The 25,380-nt window shown below is 42.7% G+C and overlaps 1 pseudogene; it reads right to left on the bottom strand.

Moving 5' to 3' along the window:
- Positions 1 to 782: 782 nt before the first annotated feature.
- Positions 783 to 25,380, bottom strand: part of LOC105825600 — a 47,783-nt pseudogene continuing 23,185 nt past the window's right edge.

Genomic DNA, 25,380 nt, shown 5'->3' on the forward strand with positions numbered 1-25,380 from the left:
CTCTATATATCACGAGGTGCGAGCACAATTGTGAGATTTTTCTTTTCTAATTTTGGGAGTTTTTTTTGTTTGTTTGTTTGTAGAGATGGGGGGTGGGTCTTGCTATGTTGCCCAGGCTGGTCTTGAACTCCTGGTCTCAAGCAATGCTCCCTCCTCAGCCTCCCGGAGTACTAGGATTCAGGCGTGAGCCACCATACCCAGCCCAAACATGAAGCTGGTTTTAATTAAAGGCTTTCTTTCTTTCGTTGTTTTCTTTTTAAGATATGACATCTCCCTATGTTGCCCGTGCTGGATTCAAACTCCTGGGCTCAAACAATCCTCCTGCCTCAGCCTCCCAAGCAGCTGGAATTACAGGCACCTGACACCACATCTATTAAGATTTTCTTTTAAAAACCAATTTCTCTATCTACATTTTTTTGTTGTTATTGAGACACAGTGTCACTCTGTTACCCTGAGTAGAGTGCAGTGGTATCATCATAGTTCACTGCAACCTCAAACTCCTGGGCTCCAGGGATCCTCCTGCCTCAGCCTCCCCAGTAGCTGTGATGACAGGCATGTGCCATGACACCCGGCTAATTTTTCTATTTTTAGTAGATACAGGGTCTCACTCTTGCTCAGGCTTGTCTCAAACTCCTGAGCTCAAGCAATCCTCCTGCCTTGGCCTCCGAGAGTGCTAGGATCATAGGCATGAGCCACCGTGCCCAGCCTGGTCTACATATATTTTACTTTTTTTTTTTCTACTCATGAAGATGTCTGAATACATATATTTTTATCAATGATTTTCAGGTAAGTGTCCAGAATTCAGAAACACCAATGCACAGCTTGCAGGACTGCAGGCTGTAGGGAATAGGGCATTCTGAAAAAAAGGAGAATGTCAGGCATTAGGACAGGAAAACCAGGCACTGTATTCTCCTGGAAGGCAAACTAAGAGATGTATAAGATATTGGAGGAAAATTTAATAAAACATATACCATATACACAAATATGTAATATGTATTTTTATATATAGCAAGAGAGAGTAGAGAGAGATTTTAGCTGAATTATGTGATATTATAAAACTTTAAAAAGAATGAGGCATTTCTATAAGAACTGGTCTAGAACAATCTCCAAAATATTGTTTAATGAAATACGCAAGATGCAGAACAGTAAAGTATGCTACCACTTAAATATGCATAGATAATTATCAGAAAGACAGAAGAAACTAACAGTGGCTGCCTGGAAGAAGAATTAGAGGCTGGGAAAAGGGTAGAAGGGAGAACTAACTTTTATGGTTAGTCTCTTCTATGCTATTTGAAAAAAAAAAAATTTTTTTTAAGACAATAATGATACTACTTTCCAGGCCAGATATGTACAGTAAGAATTGACTGCACAGAAACCTAGGGAGAATTCTAAATCCTATTGGAAAAAAAAAAAAATTTTTTTTAAGACAATTTTTTTATGTTGCCTAAGCTGGTCCCCAGCTCCTGGGCTCAAGTAATCTTCTTGCCTCAAGCTCTCAAATAGCTGGGACTGCAGGCACACACCACCACCTCGGTGCTATTTAAAAGTTTTATCATGCTCACTACTACATACACAGACACACACACACACACACACACACACGCACACACACAAAAGAAAACATATAGAAGGGTTGTAATTTAGTGAGAGATATGACTGTCATTGAGGAAGGAGAGGCAAAAAAACAAGAGATGAAGGGGTGGAGCCAAGTGAGGAGGGATCTAGTGTGGCAGTGAGGGCACTTGAAGGACAGGAAGTAGACTTAGGGACTAGCCTTGCAAATTGAGAAGGCCTTCACACTGTTTGTTTGTTTGTTTGTTTTGAGTCACTCTGTTGCCCAGGCCAGTGCTGTGGCTTCAGCGTAGCTCACAGCAATCTCAAACTCCTGACCTCAAGTGATCCTCCCACCTTGGCCTCCCAGAGTGCTAGGATTACAGGTATGAGCCACTGCATCTGGCCTACACTGTATCTTAAGTACAATTAGTCTTCGATCTTATTGTGACTCTAGAATGGTGTCATTCACTAAAGAAAGACAAGTTGAATCCTAGCACTCTGGGAGGCCGAGGCGGGAGGATTGCTTGAACTCAGGAGTTCGAGACCAGCCTGAGCAGGAGTGAGACCCCGTCTCTACTAAATAAAAAGAGAAAAAAAGAAAGAAATACAAGTTGAATGTTGAAAAAATAATAAATCAGACACTTTTAAAACCAATTAGGTTTGGTATGTGGAGTTAGCTAGATCAAAGATTGTAGTCCTGGTTCCCAAGGGGTTTGGGTGTGACTCTGCCTTGTGGAATGTGAGCTATTTATCAACAAAGGCACTGCCCTGTTTGTTGTTGTGGACAGGCCACCCTAGACTACAATTTAACCTGTTTTTATATTTAAGGAAGATAATGTAATTAAATTAACATTTTACATAATCTGCTACCTTGAACAGCTTGAATCAAGAATTTTCTGACCTACCAAGAGTCAGCAGGTAGAAATGTTCAAACTCTAATGCCAGTGGCCCGTTTGCAGTTTCACCCTGAATCACTCATAACTAAATTTTCAGCGGAGAGCCTATGTCTGAGTCTCCTTGGCAGCTCGCAATGCCTTATATTGGCAAAACAAAGCCCTGACTTCAAAGGGAATTACTTTAGGTAAAAATGCACTCCATTGCAGACTTTTTCCTTTAAGAAAACAGCAAACCAAAGAGTTGACTGACTTTAACTGCTGCTGCTCCTTAATCAAGTCTTTAAAATGTAGATAGATAAGGCAGTTGGCTTTTTGCATCAGTTGTGACAGTTAAATCCAGCAGAGCTCACAGGTCTAGAGCAGTCTTGAAATACCTATGCAAATGATTAGGGAAGCTTGCAGGTACAGGATAGGTCTCAAAAACAAAAACGTGGATTGCTCAATCTGAAAGGGTGGGGACATGAGTGAAATGTGAAATGACTTCCCTAGTCTTCAGTTCCCTAGACTGATCAAGAGGCAGATAAATTTTGTTTTCTCTTACACAATCAAGACTTACATATACATAGGGTTCAGGGATGTTCCTTACAGGCTAAACTTTCAGAATGAAATCAGCAACTATTTATTAATTGTTTCCTTCATAACTACCAACAAAAATTCATACAAGTTAGTGTTTCTCAGATCTCAATAATATACAGATTCTTTGGAGGGTAAAAAAAACATTTCCTGTGGCTAGGTACAGTGGTATATGCCTCTAATCCCAGCCCATTAGAAGGCCTAGGCCAGAGGATCACTTGAGGCCAAGAGTTTGAGACCAGCCTGGGCAACATAGCAAGACCCTATCTCTAAAAAAAAAAAAACTTTAAAAAAATAGCTGGGTATGCTGGCACAAACCTGTAGTCCTAGCTACTCAGGAGGCTGAGGCAGGAGGATTGCTTGAGCCCCGAAGTTTGAGGCTGCAGTGAGCTATGATCACACCACTGCCCTCCAGCCTGGGCAACAGAAGGAGACTTTGTCTCAAAAAAACAAAACAAAAAAAAGTTCCCTGACTTTTGAGAATATTCACTTTTTCATTCACTCAGCAACAGTCCCAGGACTGGGATAGGTGACAGAGATATGGGGTGAACAAAACAACACAATGCCTGCAGCTTATGCTGCAGAGCAAGAAACAGTCATTAATGAAGTCAGCACATGATTATCTGCAAATTACAGCTAAGTGCCACAAAGTGGGGGCGCCTGATGTTGTGAAAGCAAATAGTAATAAAGGGATTTGACTTAGAGGGGAAAGCAAAGGTTTCCCTAAGGAAGGGACAACCAGCCACAGTCTGAAGGAAGAATAGACTTCAACCAGGCAAAGAGCGGAGCAAAAAGTGTTGTAATCAGAGAGAACAGCCTAGGCAAGTGTCCTGTGGCAGGAAGGAACATGTCCTTCTAAAAAGTCCAAAAAAGGCCAGTGTGGCTGGAGTACAGAAAGCATAGTATGAGACCCTTGGGTAGACATTATACCCCTAATATTTCCAGTTCTCTTCCCCTCTGGAGCTCTTAGGAGGATTGTACCTCCCTGCTTCCTTGAAGTTAGGTAGAATACTTAAAATTGGGTAGAAACATGAGGCTTGGTTTGGCTAATAAAATGTAAGCCAGGCACAGTGGCTCACACCTGTAATCCTTGCACTTTGGGAGGCTGAGTGGGGAGGATTGCTTGAGGAATTCAAGACCAGTCTGAGCAAGAGCAAGACCCCATCTCTACAAAAAATAGAAAAATTAGCCCAGCACTGGGGCATGCACCTATAGTCCCAGCTACTTGGGAGGCTGGGCCAGAAGGATCACTTCAGCCTAGGAGTTTGAGGTTGCTGCGAGCTATGATATGATGGCAGCACTGCACTCTAGCCCAGGGGACAGAGTGAGACACTGTCTCAAAAAAAAAGAAAAAAAAAGGAAGCAGAAGTGGCAGCTATTATCTCTCAGTGGAAACATTTAAGTGTTTAAGAGGTGTGTTTCTTCAGGCCCTCTCTTTCCCACATGCTGATATAAAGGTGCCACAAGCAAGGCGTGCTTTGGATCACTGAGCCAACATGTGAAAGACAGCTACCTCGGAGAGCTGCCAGGACAAAAGACTTTGCATGAACTAGAAATAAGCCTTTGCCATGTTAAACCACTGAGATTTAGGAGATGTTTGCAACTGCAGCAAACCTAGTATATAGACCTAAATTAGAGAAACTCCATAGAGAAAACACATAAACTGAGGGTGATAATCTTAAAACACTTCCAAATTTGAACAGAAAGAACTTCTTTCATCTATAATTATTACATCTCATCTGCATTCACTGACATTATTCATTCATAAATTTCAATACCTAGTTTTTCAAAACTGGATCTAATTTGCAGCATTGTTTTGGGTTTCTTTTGTAATAGAGATAGGGTCTTATACTGTGGCCAGGGCAAGGTGGCTCATACCTGTAATCCTAGCACTCTGGGAGGCTGAGGCCAGAGGATCCCTTGAAGTCAGGAGTTTGAGACCAGCCTGAGCAAGGGTGAGGCCCCGCCTCTACTAAAAATAGAAAAAATTAGCCGGTCGTGGTGGTGCATGTCTGCAGTCCCAGCTACTCGGGAGGCTAAGGCAGGAAGATCGCCTGAGCCCAGGAGTTTGAGGTTGTTGTGAGTTAGGCTGACGCCATGGCACTCTAGCCTGAGCAACACAGTGAGACTCTGTCTGAAAAGAAAAGAAAAGAGAAAAGAAAAGAAAAGAAAAGAAAAGAAAACATTGAGTGCTTCTCTACTATCTGTCAGCACCAGGCTAAGTACCTGAATTTGTTCATTTAATCTTCCTAATAGCATAAAAAGTACATGCCATTATTATGTGCATTTTCCAGATGAGGAAACTGAAGCTCAGAGGGGTTAACAACTTGGTCAAGGTTGTAGAGCTTGGGTGTGGTATATCTGAAATTGAAACCCAGATCTGCCTCATCCCTTAATAAATGGTCCTGACTCTTACAGAACACTGTTCATATCCCTGAGATCAAAAACTCCATCAGACTGAATGCCTTCAAGACAAGGATGATGTCTTATTTATCTTTGCATGCCCAACACAGGATCTGCCACCTAGATAATCCTCAATGTATATTTTTTGATGTAACGAATGACTGATTTAAAAATATATCAGTGATGTTATCACTGATAAGCTACCTTAGCCTCTAGGGCTTATATTTTGACTGTTTATTTATATACTCGTCTCTCCTACCAGGTCGTAAACTACTAGGACAGGGTGTAGATATAGTGTTTATTTTTATACCTCCCACAGTTGACACAGGGCCTTGCTCTGACTTAGCCTTCAGCAAATGTGTATCAGGTCCCTTACCTAAATCCAAATAGCCAGCAAATGCTAAAACACGGATTCAAATCCCATCTTTTAGGACAATAGTCCCTGTTCCTTTCACATCATGCTGCCTCCTACCCTCCCTCCAATATTTTAGTCCATGCAGTGTTTACTAGAAATATGCGATTCAGGGCCTAACTGTACACAGCAGCAAAAGAAATTTTTTAAATTTGTATTCAACTTTAAAAATGATTAAGTCATTTGTTATTTAAAAGAAAAAAAAAGAGAGGGAAAACACACCTGACTGCACATATAATTAAATGGCCTTGAGGATGTAATACAAGCCAACCAAAGCACAGAAATCCAGAGTTCACCCTGCAACAGCATCCTGAAATTGTGTCTGCACTTCCACTCTGGTTCTTTGAATGAGCTTCCCAGGTGTTATTTTCCAGTGATAACATGACTCAATATCTAGAGCTCTGGGTAGCTTTGAACTGGACAGATACCATCTTAACCACACTTCTGTCCAGACAAAGCTTAATGCAGGGTTTCTTAAACATTTTTTGACCCAACTCCCTGTAAGAAATGCATTTTATGTTGTAACCAAGTACATGGGGTGTGTGTATTTGTATTTATAATACTATATGCTGAAATAAGAATTTAATGAAATAAAACCCTTATTATGTGTGATGCACTCTGATGTTGTCTAATTTATTTCTATGTTCTATTCTATTCTATTTCACATTTTAATAATTCTATTATAAGCTACGAAGTTAATTTCACCACCCATTGAGTCCTGCAATTTGAAAAAACACAGGCCTGATACATATGCAGAAGCTAGTACCATAGGATCTTGAGCTTCTTGAGTACAGGAACACATATATCTTTTTTTTTTTAAAGAAATTTTTAAAATATGGAACGCCTCACGAATTTGTGTGTCATCCTTGCACAGGGGTCATGCTAATCTTCTCTGTATTGTTCCAAGTTTAGTATATGTGCTGCCGAAGTGAGCACTTTTTTTTTTTTTTTGAGACAGGATCTAGCTTTGTCTCCTGGGCTGGAGTGCAGTGGTGTCATCATTGCTCACTGCAACCTCAAACTCCTGGGCTCAAGTGATCCTCCTGCCTCAGCCTCCCGAGTAGCTAGGGCTACACTATAGGTAGGCACCACAATGCCTGCCTAATTTCTTTATTTTTTGTAGAGACGGGGTCTGGCTATGTTGCCCAGGCTGGTCTCAACCTCCTGGCCTCAAGCAGCCCTCCTGCCTCAGCCTCCCAAAGTGCTGGAATTACAGGCATGAGCCACCACAGGAACACATACATCTTATTTACCTGCATCCTTAGTACGTATCACCTCTTGTTTTCTGAATAAATGAGGGAGTGAATACATGTGTGAGTGAACTGTGAGAGCAAAAATGACTAAAATTGGGATCCTTGCCCTGGTGAAATGTACAGCCTAGGGACAGACTTTCAAGCAATACTAAATTAAATCAAAAACTATTTTAAATTACAAAATTGCTTTAAGAGTGCCAGTCAGATAGGTATAATTTAGTGTGTGGGGTCAGGGGAAGCATCTTGGAGTAACCGACATTTAGCTAAGACCCGAAGACCAAGGAGGAGTTAACCACATAAGAGAGGCCAGGGCGTAAGGAGAGAATTACAGGCAAAGGAAAGTGGACTGTGCATAAACAGAGGCAAAGAGCAGTATGTGTGAGACCCTCTGCCCCACCTTGCAAAAAGGTGAGGACCTCTGTTGTTTCCATCCCCACTTTTCCTTTGGAAACCCCCATTCCCTACTGCACATGGACTTGGTGGGACTACTTATGTGAGGGTGCCAGCCCTACCTCACAGGGATGGGTGGTGGAGCAGGACGGCCAATCAGGTATCTCTTATTTCCCTGGCGACAGTGAGGATTGGTTCAGGGATTGGGCAGGTGACCTCAGTTGGATGGATCACAGTCATCTTTATAAGTGATACATGGTAAGTATGTCTTTTTCTCCGGGAATGCAGATGTAAGATGAAGTAAAGCTAGAGCTTTCTTTCATTATGTGGAGAGAGCAGGTGAAAACGATGAAACCAAAATACAGAGAAAAGGAGAGCTAAGATCAGGAGCAAGAGAGGGACGAGAGAGAGAGAGAGAGAGAGAGAGAGAGAGAGAAAATGTATCATTTGAAACTCAGGGTTCAGATACACCTAAAGCTAGTATATCTGCAACACTTAACAATTGTTTGAGCTAATAACTCCAGTCTTCCTTTACACTGGTTTTAGGTGGTTTTCTGTTATTCACAACTGACTGTAAGTGTGAAAGGTGTGAAAGGAAAGGTAGAGAACCAATTAATTTCTTCTTCTTTTTTTTTTTTTTTTCATTGAGACAGGGTCTCAAATCTGTTACCTGGGCTAGAGTGCAGTGGTGTCATCGTAGCTCACTGCAACCTCAAATTCCTGGGCTCAGGCCTTTCTCCTACCTTAGCCTCCCCAATAGCTGGGACTACAGATGCACAGCACCATGCCCTCCTAACTCCTTTATATTTTGTGAAGATGGGGTCTCATGTTGCTCAGGCTGGTCATGAACTCCTGGTCTCAAGCAATCCTCCTGCCTTGGCCTCCCAAAGTGCTAGGAGTACAGGCATAAGCCACAGTGCCCTACCTCTAATTTCTTTTTTAAAAAAGAACAGAAATGTATTAATGTATTTGTGGGGTCATAGGCCCACCTTTTCCATAAATGGGAAATTTTTTGGAATATGCCAGGTTTCAAGGATTCCAGATTTATGAGGTTGGTCAGTTTCTTTCTCTCTCTCTCATATCAACGTATCAACTATGTGGAGAAAGGTGAGGGAAGTTTATAGAGAAAGCAGGGAAGCTAAGATATATTCCTAGCTAGAGAAATATCTTGGGTCCAAGTGCAGTGGTTTACAACTAATTGATCACAACCAGTTACAGATTCCTTTGTTCCTTCTCCACTCCCACTACTTCACTTGACCAGCCTTTAAAAAAAAAAATCTAGCTAGAGTGGCTTGGATGAGGGTAGTAGTTGTGGCAATAGAGATGAAGAGAAGAAAATTTAAGAAGAATTTTGGTAGAGCTGCTAAAAGTTGGTCATGGCTTAGATATGAGGGGCTGAACTGTCAAGATGAATGAATTAAAGGGTAAATTAATATGTGTTCAGTTCAACAGTCCCAGCACAGCTGGTGTATGTTAGATCCTGTGGTAGGAGCTAGGACAACAGAGATGAAGAACAGTTTCTTCCTTCAAGGAACTCATAGCAGAGAAGACCCCAACATTCAGAAAAGGAAACCAAAACCCAAAAAACCCCAAACCCTCTCCAGTTCCCCACACCTTGGAATAGTGAAGAGCTCACCTGGAGGTGAAATAATGTACACTATAGTAGGACTTCTAGGTATGCAAGTCAGAGAAACTTTTGGGTAGGACTCTTGATTTTTGTTTGTTTGTTCTGAGAGAGTCTTACTCTGTCACCCAAGATGGAGTGCAGTGGGGCAATCATGGCTCACTATAACCTCGAACTCCCGGGCTCAGGTAATTCTTGCACCTCAGCCTTCCAAATTGCTGGGATTACAGAAAGAATTGCTGATGCCCAAACTTGGAGCTCAGAGCTGGTGACTTTTTCCTAAGGCCTCCAAGAAGGAAGAAGTCAGGGAAGAGGTACTAGGAAGCCCAACCTAGTAGCTCCAGGCTGCTTCTTCTTTTTTTTTTTTTTTTTTTTGAGACAGAGTCTCACTCTGTCGCCTGGGCATCAGCCTAGTTCATAGCAACCTCAAACTTATCCTCCTTCCTCAACCTCCTGAGTAGCTGGGACTACAGGCTTGTGCCACTACGCTTGGCTAATTTTTTCTATTTTTAGTAGAGACAGGGGTCTCACTCTTGTCCAGGCTGGTCTCAAGTGATCCTCAGGCCTCAGCCCCCCAGAGTGCTGGGATTAACAAGCGTGAGCCGCCACTCCAGGCCAGGCCCCAGGCTTCTGATCCTATGAAGAAAGACCAGCTCCTACCAGGACTCTCCAGGTTTCTTGCAAATCCGTAACTTCCTTAAAACTATACTCCTTGTTTCCTTGCAGCTCAACTACTAAAATGAATAAGATTTAAGCAAAGAAAGGAGGCGTGCCAGGGGGATTGGTAACGTATTCAAAAGCTGGCCTGGGGAGGGAGAACTGCCCCTAAGGGGTAGGGGGCAGGTTGGCTTCACAGTCTCGCTGCCAAACCTTTGGCAGCACCGTAGGAGCCTGCTGGGAGAGTACACACAGGCTTCCTCCCAGTGGAAGTATGAAAGCTGGATGGGGCCAGAGCAGGGGTAAGAGCTCTGACCTGGAGAGCTCCAGAGTAGCCAGTCAGGGAATACTTGAACGTTTTTTAAAAACCACTTTGCTAGAGAGGTATAAGAACTGATTGCTGAGGGAAGGGGGAAGTGTGGGAAATAGTTCTGCCCTCGCCCTGCTCCCCCAGACCTCCACAGTTCCCTGGGCTACCTCTGCCATCACTGTACACTCATTGTGTGTTCCCTCTCGGTCTCCCCCACCAGAGCGTGAGTGTTCCAGGAGCAGGCACTGTGTCTGATTCACCTCCTTCTGCCTCACAATGTGGCCCAGCGTGGGGCTTGACACTTGGAAGTTTCTCAAAGAGTTACTTGTTGAATGAATGAACAAATGAATGCTTTCTCTGAACTGCCCTGAACTCTAGATGGGATTTACAAAGAAGGAAAGGCCTGCCTACAGCTCTGGGCTCCTCATGCCCCTTAGTAATGCCTTCCTGTGCCTCTAGAATTCAAGGAGGCATGAGCCCCTAAGGTTCGCTTTTATATGTTTATATGCATTTTCCTGGTGGTAGGAGTCTATGTCCTTTATCAGATTTTCAAAGGGGTGTCTGCTCCCCCAAAAGGATGAGAATTATCATTTGAGAGCACAGTTCCAGGACAGAGATTTTATATAAATGTTTTCAGCATTGATTTCCCTAAACCAAATTGCTTTTCCTCCCAACACTACTGTTTTCTTCCTGTGAGTTTTCTTCTGTTGAGTTTGTTATTCTGTAATGTCAGAATCTCCAGCTCACCTCAGTACATAGTAATAAGATGCCTTTGAACTCTCCTAGAAGCTCCCCTTCAGCGCCACAGCCAAGGCACCCTCACGGATTTCTACCACACTGCTGGCTCATTTGCAGGTGGGAAGATACAGTGTGGGTCTTATCGCAAGTGAGACCTCAAGAGCACAGGCAGATCAGAAGAGAACACCGAGATACCCTGCTACCTAATCTAATTCTTCCAGTGCATTCAGCAACCTCCCTTCCCTTTGCATAACAATGCAAGGAAAAAGGAAGTGGGAAAAAATAAGGCCGCGTAATTGAGTTAGAAGGGGTAATTACCCGGCCCCAGGAGCAGCGGGAAAGCAGCTCTGAGAAAGAAGGGTTAAAGAAAGCACACTAGGATGAAAAGTTGGGAAATCAGTAACCAATATATTTGCTCCTATGGGGAAGCAGAAAAGTAAAACCGTCAGTGCTGAGTTGGGGCACTGCGGCACTGGGGAAGCCTGAGATTGGCAGCAAGGACCGTGCGGGGGCAGAGTCGGGAGAGGAGAGAAAGCTGCAAACCAGTCTGGGATTGAGTATCGGCGCCGCAAGGGAGGGATGAGTCAGTCCCAGCGCACCCAAGTTTAGAATAAAAGAGCCACTAGGTAGGCAAACACCTTTCCCGTGAGAGGGTTTGCTGACAACCCAGTGGGGAGCCCTGCAGGAAGGGCTCTCTCCCACGGAGATTCGGCGTAAAGTGCAGTTTTAAGCCCCTCCTCCTTCCCCCACCCGGAGGTTTCGGCCAGGCGCGCTGCCCTTCATACGGTTTCATGAGGTTGTCTAAAGCCAGGGTTGGCACAGAAGGAAGCCACAGGGCTAAGTACCAGATTAGGATTGTGAATGTCCCGTCTTACTGCAGGAGACAGGGAAGGGAGCTCGGAAACTCACGGCCATTCTTGGTGATGGGCGAGGCTGTAAGTGCAGAGCGTGCCCAGGTGCCTCATGGGAGAGGAGGGTGGGGACCTGGTCGGCCCGGGGCTGCTTCCCCAGGGAAGGTGTGCTCCACCACCCGGTCCGGGTATTAAGGGCCGTTGAAAGGTTGGCGGAGTCTGGCTGCATCACTCTGCCTATCTCTGCTTGGAAACACGGAAAATGACCCAGAGCGGGTATCGACTACTGTGCAAGCTTATTAGTTCATGGTGCTGAGGAGCTATTTTTACAGCGTGTTAGAGAAAGAGTTCCATCTTTGGGAAGAAGTTTGTGCTAGGTGACTTTGATTATATGATTTTGTGTTTCTCTATTTTTGTTTGTATGTATGTGTACGTATGTATGTATATATTTTTGAGACAGAGTCTTGCTCTGTCGCCCGGGCTAGAGTGCCCTGGTGTCAGCCTAGCTCACAGCAATCTCAGACTCCTGAGCGATCCTCCCACCTCAACCTCCCAGAATGCTAGACGTGAGCCACTGTGCCTGGCCTGCCTTTTGTTGAAATTGTGGTAATATGTACCATTTTAAAATGTACAATTCAATGGCATTGATTACATCCACATATTGTAGAACACTTCACTATTTCCAAAATGTTTTTGCCATTCCAAATAGAAACTATGTATTCGTGTGGTTATTTTTCTTGTTGTTTAAGTAACTTCTCTAGGATATATTTCTCTGTACTGTGGGTGGGGCCATGACAAGCCTTGCTTAGTCAAAAGGTCTTTTGAGTTTCATCACAGGGTTGCTGTGAATTCTTTCTTGTGTAAACAGCACTGCTGCTTTCCTTCTATATATGTGCACCTATTTTAAGTTAAAAATTATATCAAACTACCCCAAAACTTAGTGCTTAAAACTCTAACCATTTAATTTCTCACCATTCTGTGAGTCATCATTTGGGCCGAGCTCAATTGGGCATTTCTTTTGCCATTATCGCCTAGGGTCATTCATGCCACTACGGTCTTCCAGTGCTGGATAGTATAATATGGGGCTGGATAGTACAATATGGCCTCAGTCATATGTCTGGTAGTTAGTGCTAGCTATGGGCTGGGTGGTGTATTTCCAGCATGTTACCTGGGCAGCCGGGTACCAAACACAGCAGGAGAGAGAATCCAAGACTCACTGTGCAAACGTTTTTCAAGCCGCTGCTTGCATCATCTTTGCAAATGTCTCATTGTCCAAAGCAAGTCACACGACCAAGCCCAGAGTCAATGTGGGAGGGGACTTCAAAAAGTCCAGAAACAGGAAGGTGTTGTCCATTGGGATCCTTACTGTAACAGTCTACCATACCAGTTTGCATTTTGCTTTCCCCCTTAACAATGTATGTTTTTCTTTTCTTCCTTCCTTTTTTTTTTTTTTTTGTTTTGCTCTGTCTTCCGGGCTAGAGCACAGTGGCATCATTATAGCTCACTACAACCTTCAATTCCTAGGCTTAAGCAATCCTCCTGCCTCAGCCTCCTAAGTAGCTGGTACTGCAGGTGTGCACCACCATGCCCAGATAATTTTTCTATTTTTTGTGGAGACGGGGGTCTCACTCTTGCTCATGATCCTGGCCTCAAGGGATCCTTCTACCTTGGCCTCCCAAAGTGTTAGGATTACAGACTTGAGCCACCACACCTGGTCTTCCTTTATTTTTCAAGTTGATATATTTAGCATAATTACATTTTTAGTGACTATGCAATAGTCAAAAGACTATGCCAGAACATAATCATTATTAGTCTGTTTTGCATTGTTTTAATATTTACTGTTATAATTTATTAGTTAAACACTTTTCTTGAGTATCTACTACATGTGAGGAATTATTCAAAATCACTAGAGACAGCTTCACTTAGATTCTTTTGGAGGAAATGTACACAACACATGAGTATGTAATATGCACTCTGGAGAGAAAGGGAAGGGAGGTTAGAGTGTGGGGAGTGGTGGAGTGGGGCTTGCTATTTAAAGTCTGTGTGTGGGGAGTGGGGTGAGGTGGTTCATGCCTGTAAGCCTAGCACTCTAGGAGGCCAAGGTGGAAGGATCAATTGAGGTCAGGAGTTCAAGACCAGCCTGAGCAAAAGGGAGACCCGTCTCTACTAAAAATAGAAACAAATTAGCCAGGTGTGGTGGTATGTGTCTGTAGTCCCAGCTACTCTACTCAGGAGGCTGAGGCAGGAGGATTGCTTGAGCCCAGGAGTTTGAGGTTGCTGTGAGCTAGGCTGACACCATGGCACTCTAGTCTGTTTAAAGAAATGTTTTTGGATTGTGTTCTTTTTTTTTTTTGAGACAGAGTCTCACTCTGTTGCCCAGGCTAGAGTGCCATGGTGTCAGCCTAGCTCACAGCAACCTCAAATGCCTGGGCTTAAGGGATCCTCCTGCCTCAGCCTCCCGAGTAGCTGGGACTACAGGCATGCGCCACCATACCCGGCTAATTTTTTCTATGTATTTTTAGTTATCCAGCCAATTTCTTTCTATTTTTAGTAGAGACAGGGTCTCACTCTTGCTCAGGCTGGTCTCGAACTCCTGACCTCAAGCAATCCTCCCACCTCCACCTCCCAGAGTGCTAGGATTACAGGCGTGAGCCGCTGCACCCAATTGAAACCAAATATTTTTATTCAGAGGATTAGATAGGTATTGCTTTCTGTATCTTGGCCCTGTGGGATAAAAGTTTCCTTGGTCTAGCTCATCCCACTTGAGAAAAGCTAAAAGAAAAAAAAAAGATTCCTTGGCAGTGGCCCATCTGGGCGTGTGTTCTGACCCTGTGCTATGCACTCTGCTTGATTGGGCACTCCCTTGGGCACTGGCTAGGATGTTGGGCCAATTTCAGTTTCAACAGGAAGGACCCCAGTCTTGGGCTCATCGTGTCCATTTCTGCTCTCTAGGTCAGTTACTATGGGCAGGATCGAGATCCGTGACCCTTACTGTGTCTGTCTGCCCCATGAGAAAGTGTCTCATTCATGAATTAATGAATGCATTTGTGCGTTTATTTTCTAGTAATTTATCCATCTAGTCATTTGGGCATGAATTTACATTAGTGCATTCTTTTTTTTTGGAGACAGGGTCTTCTCTGTCACCTGGGATGGAGTGCCATGGCATCATCATAGCTCACATTAACCTCACATTCCTGGGCTCAAGCGATCTTCTTGCCTCAGCCTCTCAAGCAGCTGGGACTACAGGTGTGCACCACTGGACCTGGCTAATTTCTCTATTTTTTGTAGAAAAGGATCTCGCTCTTGCTCAGGCTCATCTTGAACTCCTGACCTCAAGCGATCCTCCCACCTTGGCCTCACAGAGTGCTAGGATTACAGGTGTGAGCCACCTTGCCTGACCTGTTTTTAAAATAAAGAAAAATCTGTTTGACCAGTTCCATCTCACAAAACCATTTCATATATTTGTAGTTGTAGCTCTTATTTATGCCATAGGGATCAGCGATAATTACTTAGAGACCCATGTAGGTGCTCAGGGAAAGATCACAGGCTATAGACCTGTATCTGTGCTATTGGTGTTGTGTAAATTGGGATCATGGCAGTGTGCTGGCCAACATTTCTTGGTCCACTGACTTTGTACAAATAAAGTCTTGTTTTACCAAACCAAAGGCAAAATATGCTGACTAAGTCTTCTTTACCGGGAAAATTGTATTACATTTCTCTCTGTGATACGAAAGGTGACCTTATAGCTCTGGCACTGAGACTACACTATGTTGGCTGTGAAAAAGCAGATGTTCCCGCATTCAAGTGACAGACTTTATTTGACAAATGTATGTATTTTTGTGCAAGAAGATGAGTGAGATTTATTTTAAAAGCAAAATCCAGGCTCCCTGTCCTTAAGGAGCTTATAATTCAGTTGGAGATATAAGGCCAGTCCAGCTAGAGTTATGGATCATAGAACCAAGGAATGTTTTATTTTGAAGGTTGCCTAGAGACCGATCTGGTCTGAAATTCCCTACCAAGGTGGAACTCCCCCTACAAGGTACTCTGCAAATAGTCCTTTCAGCTCTGTACCAATAGTTCTCTGGTAAGGAACCCATGATTGATTTCTTTTTAATTAGAAAAATAACATATACTTAATGTGACACATTTTTAATAATATGGCAGAGTGAGTATAAAAGTCAAACGTCACCTTGAATCTTCTACGTCCCTATTATCTGTTAAGGACTGTTATAGGATGGAAGGATGACTAACTGTTTTCTTTACTGTACAAACACATATGTGAACATTTTCACCCCACATTTTAAATTGTAATCTATTTTTAAAACTAAATAACATGTGTGCAATGTAAAATCAAATGGAATAAGAGAATATACAATGAAGAGAAAGTCTCTTTCATCCTCATCCCTGTCCCACTAGCCCCTTAGTTCCCCTCCCTGGCTGTTATTACTTCCATGAGTATCCTCCCAGAGATAGTCTATACATTTAGAAGCCTAAAAGTTAATATTCTTTTTTTTAACACAAGTATTCATGCACCATATACAATATTTCCCTTTAATAATATATCTTAGACATAATTTCATAACATTACGTAGAGTTGCTTTATTCCTTTCAACAGGTGCATAGCATTTCATTGTATAAATATGTCACACTTTATTAAATCAATCTCCTATATATGAATATTTTGATGTTTCCAACTTTTTGATATTACAAACAAGGCTACAATTAATAACTTTAACTATACATAATTTTCTTCATGTGTGTAATGCAAACCGGTAGGGTAACTACCTAAAAGCAATTGCTGGATCAAAGGGCATATTCATTTGTTATTTTGATAGACATTGCCAACTGCTCTCCATAGATGTTGTACCAATTTACACTCCACCCAGGGTGGAGTGCAGTGGCATGATCATAGCTCACTGCTGGCTTCAGCTCCTGGGCTCAAGCAATCCTCTCACCCCTTAGCCTCTGGAGTAGCTGGGACTATAGGCAGGCACCACCACACCTATCTAATTTAAAAAAATATATTTTTTGTAGAAACATGGGTGGGAAGGGGGTGGGTCTTACCATATTGTCTGGGCTGGCCTCAAACTCCCGGCCTCAAGGAATCCTCCTTCCTAAACCTCCCAAAGTGCTGAGATTACAGGTGTGAGCTACCGCACCCAGCCAATGACTTTTTTTTAACCTTTGCCAATTTGGTAGGTCAAAAATAGTTACCCCTAGCTCATATCATTTGCACTTTTATTATGAATGAAGTTGAACATCCTTTCATATATACGAGGGCCATTCATGTTTATTTTTATGTATGCTGTCTGTTCATATCCTTTACCTTTTTTTATTTTTTTATGACTTATTTTTCTATTTGTTACTTTTCTTGTCAATACCTAGACTTTTAATATATTTATTTTATTTAGCTCAATTTAAATTGAAAATTTTTTCCAGTTTATTACTTTTCTTATGACTTTGTTTATGATATTTTTCTCCATGCAGGAATTATTATTATCATTATTATTTTTTTTTTGAGACAGAGTCTCACTCCATTACCGAGTGGAGTGCCATGGCGTCAGCCTAGCTCACAGCAACCTCCAACTCCTGGGCTCAAGCCATCCTCCTGCCTTAGCCTCCCAAATAGCTGGGACCACAGGCGCTTACCACCACTTGTGGCTAATTTCTTCTATTTTTAGTAGAGACGGGGTCTCGCTCTTGCTCAGTCTGGTCTCGAACTCCTGAGCTCAAGCAATCCTCCCACCTCAGCCTCCCAGAGTGGTAGGATTACAGGCGTGAGCCACTGGGCCAGCCTGGGAATTACTTTTTTTTTAACTGTTGAATTTATTAGTATTTTTTTTTATAGCTTCTTGTTTTTTTAAATTTATTTGTATGTTTGTTTTACCATACTGAATAAAGCTTGTCCACAGCAAGATTGTATATATACAAAAATTCTCCAATGTTTTCTTTAGTACTTTTGTGCTTTTACTTTTCACATTTCAATCTTTCCTCTATCTGGAATTTATTTTGCTATAAAGTGTGAGGTAGTGATCTAATTTTATTTTTTTTCCAGATGGCTCTCCAGTTTCCTCAACACCTTTAATTGAATAATCTATCTTTTCCAACTGGTTTAAAATACCACCTTTATAATAAACTAAATTTATGTATATAAATAATTTATATATAAAATTTTATGTATGTTATATGTACATATATATATTTTTGGACTTTTAATTTTGTTTCATTGATATATCTGCCTGATCATGTCCTATACCCTACTGTTTTATAATAATTATTCTATGTTTAATATACTTAATACCTAGAAGAGGTTGTCTCCCCCTTTTTTAAGAGTTATTTTTCAGAATCCTCTCAGATATTCTTAGAATATAAATTTTTAAATTGTCTAGTTAAAAAAATTCAATGTTTTAATCCTGATTGTCTCAAATTTATAGATTAATTTATTGACATCTTTATAATATTGAGTCTTCCTACACAATATGTATATTTTCTTCCTCCTACCAGCTTATTTTTTGAAGCAACCCACCCCATCATTGGATGGTTCTGATAGTTTTTCAAGTTCATTCTTATTTTGAAGTACATCTATTTCTCTATATTTTTTAGGCATTGGTTCTGATTTTGCCCTTTGAAACTACACAGGAGTTAAATATTTAGTCTTTAACATGATCTGCAAAAACATTCACCAGCAGGAAACCAACCTTTCACATTATGGAACACACAGAATATTATATGTCCATGGAAGCCTGGGGTAAGCAGACGAAGCTTTTTGCAGCCTCAAGTGATGGTGGTGGTGGGGTGGGGCTCAGGCTGCCCCTACTTCTGCTGATATGAGGGCTCAGGGGATCAAGAACTGGGGCCATGTGGAACCCCTTGGAGGACACCATGTGAGAAGCTCTTCACACGTGAAGAGCTAGAAACATTCTGAGGGTCCTCTCCTTGCCCCTCGGTACCCAAATCACTTTATTTCAGTTACTAGGACCTGCTTTTCTTTCTAGACCTCAATACACCAAGTGCATTCTCACTTCAGGGCTGGTGCATTTGTTGTTCTCTCTGTCTTGACTCCTTTGGCCTCAGAAGTTCTCATAGCCAGCTACTCATCGTTTAGATCTCAGCTCCATGTGGACTCACTAGGCTACCCTACCTAGAGGAGCACCCTGCCACTGCCCCGAGTCACACTATTTTCTAGTAACACTTACCAGTTTTACAAATTTTCTAGATGATTTGTGTGTTACTGTCTCTCTCCCCACACTAGGAAGTAAGCTCCAAAAATGCAGAAATCTTGTATGTTTTATTCTCTTCTATCCCTGGAGCCTTATACAGTGCCCTGAACATTCTACGTAGGCCTCAATAAATATTTGCTAAATGAACGACTCAATGGGCTCTCTACTCTAGATCTTGGAGGATACTTTTCATGACCGTATCTGTTCTTGTTCCCAGGTTAACCTGCCTTCACTTATCCACTTCCCACAACCAAACTTCTTGGTCTAATCAGAGGGTTTCAGGAGCAATTGTTTGGCTAGTTATGGGTCCTGTTAACTTCTCTGTCTCGCGCTTTTCCTCCTGGCCACAGAGAAACCACGGGACCTTATCAACCCTCTTGCAGAAGCCAGATGCACTGTGTCTGCAGTATTCTCGGAAGCCAACCAGTTTAGTAACCCTATCAGAAACGGAAATGAGGTTAGCTTGGCAGGAAATGAGGTCAATTTGGCAACTGACGGTGAAACATTGAACAATATGTGAGTTATTAATAATAGTAGTCTGAGTTAATACAAGACATGTTGCAAGGCAGTGCAATAAGATCAAATGGATGGTATGTGTGCAGAGCAATTTGGCCTCAGAGAGGGAAGACCCCTGTAAACTGGTCATTAATTGCTTTCTGTGTACCTTGGGCAGGTGAGCATATAGTGGAGGATTTCTTTCTTTCTTTTTTTTTTTTGAGACAGAGTCTCACTCTGTTGCCTGGGCTAGAGTGCCATGGTGTCAGCCTAGCTCACAGCAACCTCAAACTCCTGGGCTCAAGCAATTCTTCTGCCTCAGCCTCCCGAGTAGCTGGGACTACAGGCATGTGCCACCATGCCCAGCTAATTTTTTCTATGTATTTTTAGTCGTCCAGCTAATTTCTTTCTATTTTTTTGAGAAGAGACAGGGTCTTGCTTTGCTCAGGCTGGTCTGGAACTCCTGAGCTCAAGTGATCCACCTGCCTCGACCTCCCAGAGTGCTAGGATTACAGGTGTGAGCCACCACACCCGGCCCTGTAGTGGAGGATTTCTGAGTCCTCCCAACCTGGATACAGATGTCTCAGGGCATCTGTAGGAGAATGGCTTTGTCCAAAATCAATAAGCACCATTTATTGGGCCTCCCATACCCTGTGCTAAGCATTTGTTATCTCTAAGCCTCCCAATAACTCTGTTAAGTGGATAACATTATCCATTTCACAGAGAATGAAACTGAAATTTAAATGACAAAAGGACCTGTCCAAGGTCACACAGTGTATGGGAAGGCAGGGAGGTAATCCAGCCCCTGTGGATTGGGACTTTTCTGTTTTTCTATGCAAGTGAGAGGGAAACAATGCAAATCTAGGGCTCTAATGAATTTTTTGTTTTTTTTCCGAGATGGGGTCTCACCCTGTTGCCCAGTCTGGAGTGCAGTGGTGCTATCATAGCTCACTGCATCCTTGAACACCTGAGCTCAAACAATCCTCCCGCCTTGGCCTCTCAAAGTGCTGGGATTACAGGTGCGAGCCACAGTGCCCTCTAATAAATTCTTTTCCAAGCAAACACTGGTTTGAATCTATGTACTGGGGTATATAATGCTTAATCAATTCTGAAATATTATATTTAAGTCTTTGGAATTATTCTTGTTAATGGACCACTTAACAGAAATAGAAGGTAAGAGTCAATGTAGAACTACAGAAAAATGTAGGATAGCTATCAAAGATGATCAGCATGCTCAAATTTCCATGTGTCATTGTCCATCAAAAGCTAATAGGCATAAAAGCTAATTAACAAAATATACCCATAAATGAAAATAATGATGCGGTTTATCTAGATGAGGGATACAATTGAGCTCATTAACCTGTTTCATCCACATCTTTCCTGAATTTATGGACACAATGATGCATTTACAACCGGAAAGAACAGAAACCAATTAGCATTACGATTCCATGTAGAGGACATTTAATGTTTTCGTTGTAGGTTCATATCTTTCCATTTCTTCTGGATTTTCAAAGCCACTGACTGCCTCGCCTCTTCCTGCTCCCTAGCCCCCCAGTCCTGCAACAGGATGTTTGAATTGGTGCTTAGGGAAAGAGTGTAGTTCTTGGGTGGGGTAGCTGGGAGATGTGGTCTGAAAACTGCCAACAGCTGTTCTTCCATTCACTTGTAGAAACTTGTCTGAGAGAGTGGAGTCGACACACAGAGAGATGCACAGACAAAAGAGAGAAGAGGAGAGACAGCCAGTCCTTGAGGCTCTTTCTCTGGTTTGTCTAAGCTAGTTGAGTTGGGTTTCTTTCACTTTCAGTCAAGAGTCTGATTTATCTTACTCATTCCAAGCCATCAGCTTTCTATTGGCTGTTTGTGGCTCAGCCCTTAGATCCAGGGGTAACTGTACTGTGTGTGTGCTGGTGTTGGTGTGCGTATCCCCACCCAGTCTCGTGGCGGAGTCTCCCTCCTTGCCAGTCTCCTCCCCCACTAGCAATGTGTTCTTGGGAACCGTAAAGAAGATTTAATACTGACTTAGTTGAAGTAAGGTTAGTTCTACATTTTAAGTTGACCTCATATGTTAAAAAGAATCTTTTCTTTTTTTTTTTTGAGACATGGTCTCATTCTGTTGCCCGGGCTAGAGTGCCGTGGCATCAGCCTCCCTCGCAGCAACCTCAAACTCCTGGGCTCAAGCGATCCTCCTGCCTCAGCCTCCCGAGTAGCTGGGACTACAGGCATGCACCACCATGCCCGGCTAATTTTTTCTATATATTTTTAGTTGTCCAGTTAATTTCTTTCTATTTTTTTGGTAGAGACGGGGTCTCGCTCTTGCTCAGGCTGGCTTTTCTTTTCTTTCTTTAAAAATTATCCCTGAAACCGGGTGTGGGCAAGTCTTAGAGTCACCTGCAGAATAGTAAATAAAGCACTAGAATTAGGGTCAGGGATTGAATCCTAGCCCTCCTGGTCTGGCTGTGTGACCTTGAGCAAGTTTCTTGAAAATTTTTGAATTTGTCCTCATCTGTTAAATAAAATAAATATATGTAAGCATCCAGTACAGTGCCTGGTACACATTGGATGCCCACTAAATGTTGGTTAAATGAATAATCTAATGAAGAAATTGAATTCCAGTGTCCTTTTTTGAGTCTACCATTTGGACAATAAGTTCCTTTTGATCTTTATGTCACTACTGACATAGCCCACTGAGACCAAAGGCCATGTCCTTCCTCTCAGTTTGTTCAACTATCAAAGCCCTAGGAGAGAGCATTTGATTGGCCACCTTCTGTCATGCCCCAGGAGGGCAGTGACAGGAAGTTTCTGATGGAAGGATTCTCCAAGGACACCTGCAGTTTCCTTAGTGTAAGGACAGATTCCTGTATTAACTAATTAATTCATGCTCAAGAGCTACTTTTTCACTAAAAAGTGAATATAAAGGTTAATTTACCATAACATTATCACAATGCACTTCAAAACCAAATATATTCATGGAGCCAGTTATTGTGGATTATTTGTGCCTTTTCTCTACTTCCTTGGTGGGAAGGTGGGAATCATCAGATTCCACCACAGAAACTTAATACCCTTGCCATCGACCACAATTACCTGTAGCCTCACTATGGTAGAAGTGCTGAGGATGTAAAGAGGTGGCAGGTCCCTGGCCTCACTAATGGAGACCTTGGTCATTCCAAAGATAAATATTACTGCTATAGTTTTCATTTATAGATCAACAAGAACAAGTCTGCTTGCTAAAGGAACTTGTAAAACCTTTTAGGGGCCAAGTGCTGTGGCTCATACCTATAATGCTAGCACTTTGGGAGGCCCAGGCAGGAGGATCCATGAGACCAGGAATTTGAGACCAGTCTGGGCAACACAGTGAGACCTCCTCTCCATAAATAAATAAAAAAGTTAGCTGGGTGTGGTGGCATGTGCCCATAGTTCCAGCTACTCAGGAGTCTGAGGCAGGAGGATTGCGTGTGCCTGGGGAGTTGGAGGTTTCAATTGAGCTGTGATCATGCCACTGCACTACTGCCTGGGCACCTGAGTGAGACCCTGTTTCATGACCAAAACAATTTTAGGGTATAGATTGGGGGGCACAGGTCCATTTTACTTATAGATTTTTTTTTTTTTTTTGAGACAGTCTCGCTCTGTTGCCCAGACTAGAGTGCCATGGCGTCAGCCTACCTCATAGCAACCTCAAACTCCTGGGCTCAAGCAATCCTCCTGCCTCAGCCTCCCGAGTAGCTGGGACTACCGGCATGCGCCACCATACCCAGCTAATTTTTTCTATATATGTTTTTAGTTGTCCAGCTAATTTCTTTCTATTTTTTAGTAGAGACGGGGTCTCGCTCTTGCTCAGGCTGGTCTCAAACTCCTTACCTAAAGCGATCTTCCGGCCTTGGCCACAGCCTCCCAAAGTGCTAGGATTATAGGAATGAGCCACCGCGCCTGGCCTATTTATGGATTTGAAAACATTTTGCAATCTTGGTAATTTCTTTTTCAGTTTGTAATCTGTTTCTCTGTCTCCTTCTTCACTCTTGTACACTAACTGTTTATAAGTTTATCCACAGATTCTTATCCTATACTGCACAAGAACACAATTGAATTAAATTCCGATGCTAATCCAACTGGTGGCTCCATCCCTGGATGCCCTGTCACCTACTTGCCGGTTCCACACACCCAGCGCTGGCTGTGTTCTGCGCAAGCATGGCTGGAACCCAGGAGAATGCTGCGAAGTACTTTTCAGCAGTCTCTGCCTGCTCCTGCCAGTCACTGTTCAGGTCTAAAGAGGCGTTGTTCAAGGCTCCTCTCTAAACCGCAAGTGTGGATGTGACGTTGGTGTCAACACTCCCTATTGGACTAGGCTCATGTGTAAGGTATACTGCAATAAACACAGTAACAGAATTGCCTTGCAACACGAATGGAGGGAGCAAAGTTCAGTCTGTGGGGCGCTGCGGGGTGGGAGGGAGGTTGGGCAGAGTTGGGGGAGGGGGTATCCTGATTCCTGGCCTAAGCAGTGCTGAGCCTCACCTTGGGGATAGCTTTTATGAACTGTTATTGTGTTTTGAGTAGTTCTTTTCAACAATCAAGGTCAGCCATAGTCAGGAGATTCTCAGCCCTACACCGTGGGGTGACATGAGAGCGTCCCACATGCCAGAAAGCAGATTGAAACTCACAGCAACAGGCGGTAGTGGCTCCAGCTGGGCCAGTCCTTTGCCTTGAGATTAGGATCAGGAGTTTCAAGGCTAATGATCAGCAGAAAAGAGTCCTTCTGGAGTGACGTGGCATTGACTTTTACCCAGAGGCAGAGCCTGAATGAAGACTGTGACTTCAGTGGAAGAGGGAGAATTCCAGACTAGATAATATTTTTGAGTAGAATATTAAAGTGAAGACAGAAGGATAAGTAAAATTTGAATGCTATTTAGTTTGTATCTCAACTAGGTTAAAAATTAGCTGTACAAAGAAAAGAAGCTGAAAAGATTTCATTTAAAAATGTTGAGACTGGGCGCTGTGGCTCACACCTGTAATCCTAGCACTCTGGGAGGCCGAGGAGGGAGGATCACTTGAGTTCAGGAGTTTGAGACCAGCCTGAGCAAGAGTGAGACCCTGTCTCTACCAAAAACAGAAAAAATGAGCCAGTGTCGTGGTGCACACCTGTAGTCCCAGCTACTCAGGAGGCTGAGGCAGGAGGATCGCTTGAGCCCAGGAGTTGGAGGTTGCTGTGAGCTAGGCTGACGCCACGGCACTCTAGCCCGGGCAACACAGTGAGACTCTGTCTCAAAAAAAAAAAAACAGTGACAATGTTGACAGAGGTTTTCTCTTAATGATGGGATTACACCTGATTTGTCTTCTTTTTATCCTTTTATATTCACCTACCAATCTGTATTACTTTTTCCCTTTTGAAATTGGTTTTTAAATTACAAAAATAATGTAGGCTCATCGTAAAATCTTCAAATCACACAGAAAAATACATCTAGAAAGTGAAAGCGTCACTTCACCAAGGGCCAATACCAGTCCCCTCCCAAAATGTGACCACTGATAAAAGCTTATTATGTATGTATACATGTACATATACATATATTAATATTTAAATAAGGATAGGTATATTTAAACAGGATCAGTTGTTTCTCCTAACATTATATATGGAAGATCTTTCAATGTCAGTTCTATCTCATTCTTTTAAATTGCTGCTTATTTTTTTTTTTTTGAGACAGAGTCTCACTCTGTTGCCCAGACTAGAGTGCTGTGACGACAGCCTAGCTCACAGCAACCTCAAACTCCTGGGCTCAAGTGATCCTCCTGCCTCAGCCTCCCAAGTAGCTGGGACTACAGACATGTACCACCACGCCCAGCTAATTTTTTTTTTTCTATTTTTAGTTGTCCAGCTAATTTTTTTTCTACTTTTAGTAGAGACAGGGTCTCGAGCTCCTCTCCTCAAGTGATCCTCCTGCCTCTGCATCCCATACTGCTAGGATTACAGGTGTGAGCCACCACGCCCGGCCTGTCACTGTCTTTTTTTTTTTTTTTT

This window comes from Propithecus coquereli, unplaced genomic scaffold (assembly GCF_000956105.1).
Source record: "Propithecus coquereli isolate 6110/MARCELLA unplaced genomic scaffold, Pcoq_1.0 Scaffold12, whole genome shotgun sequence".
NCBI lineage: Eukaryota > Metazoa > Chordata > Mammalia > Primates > Indriidae > Propithecus > Propithecus coquereli.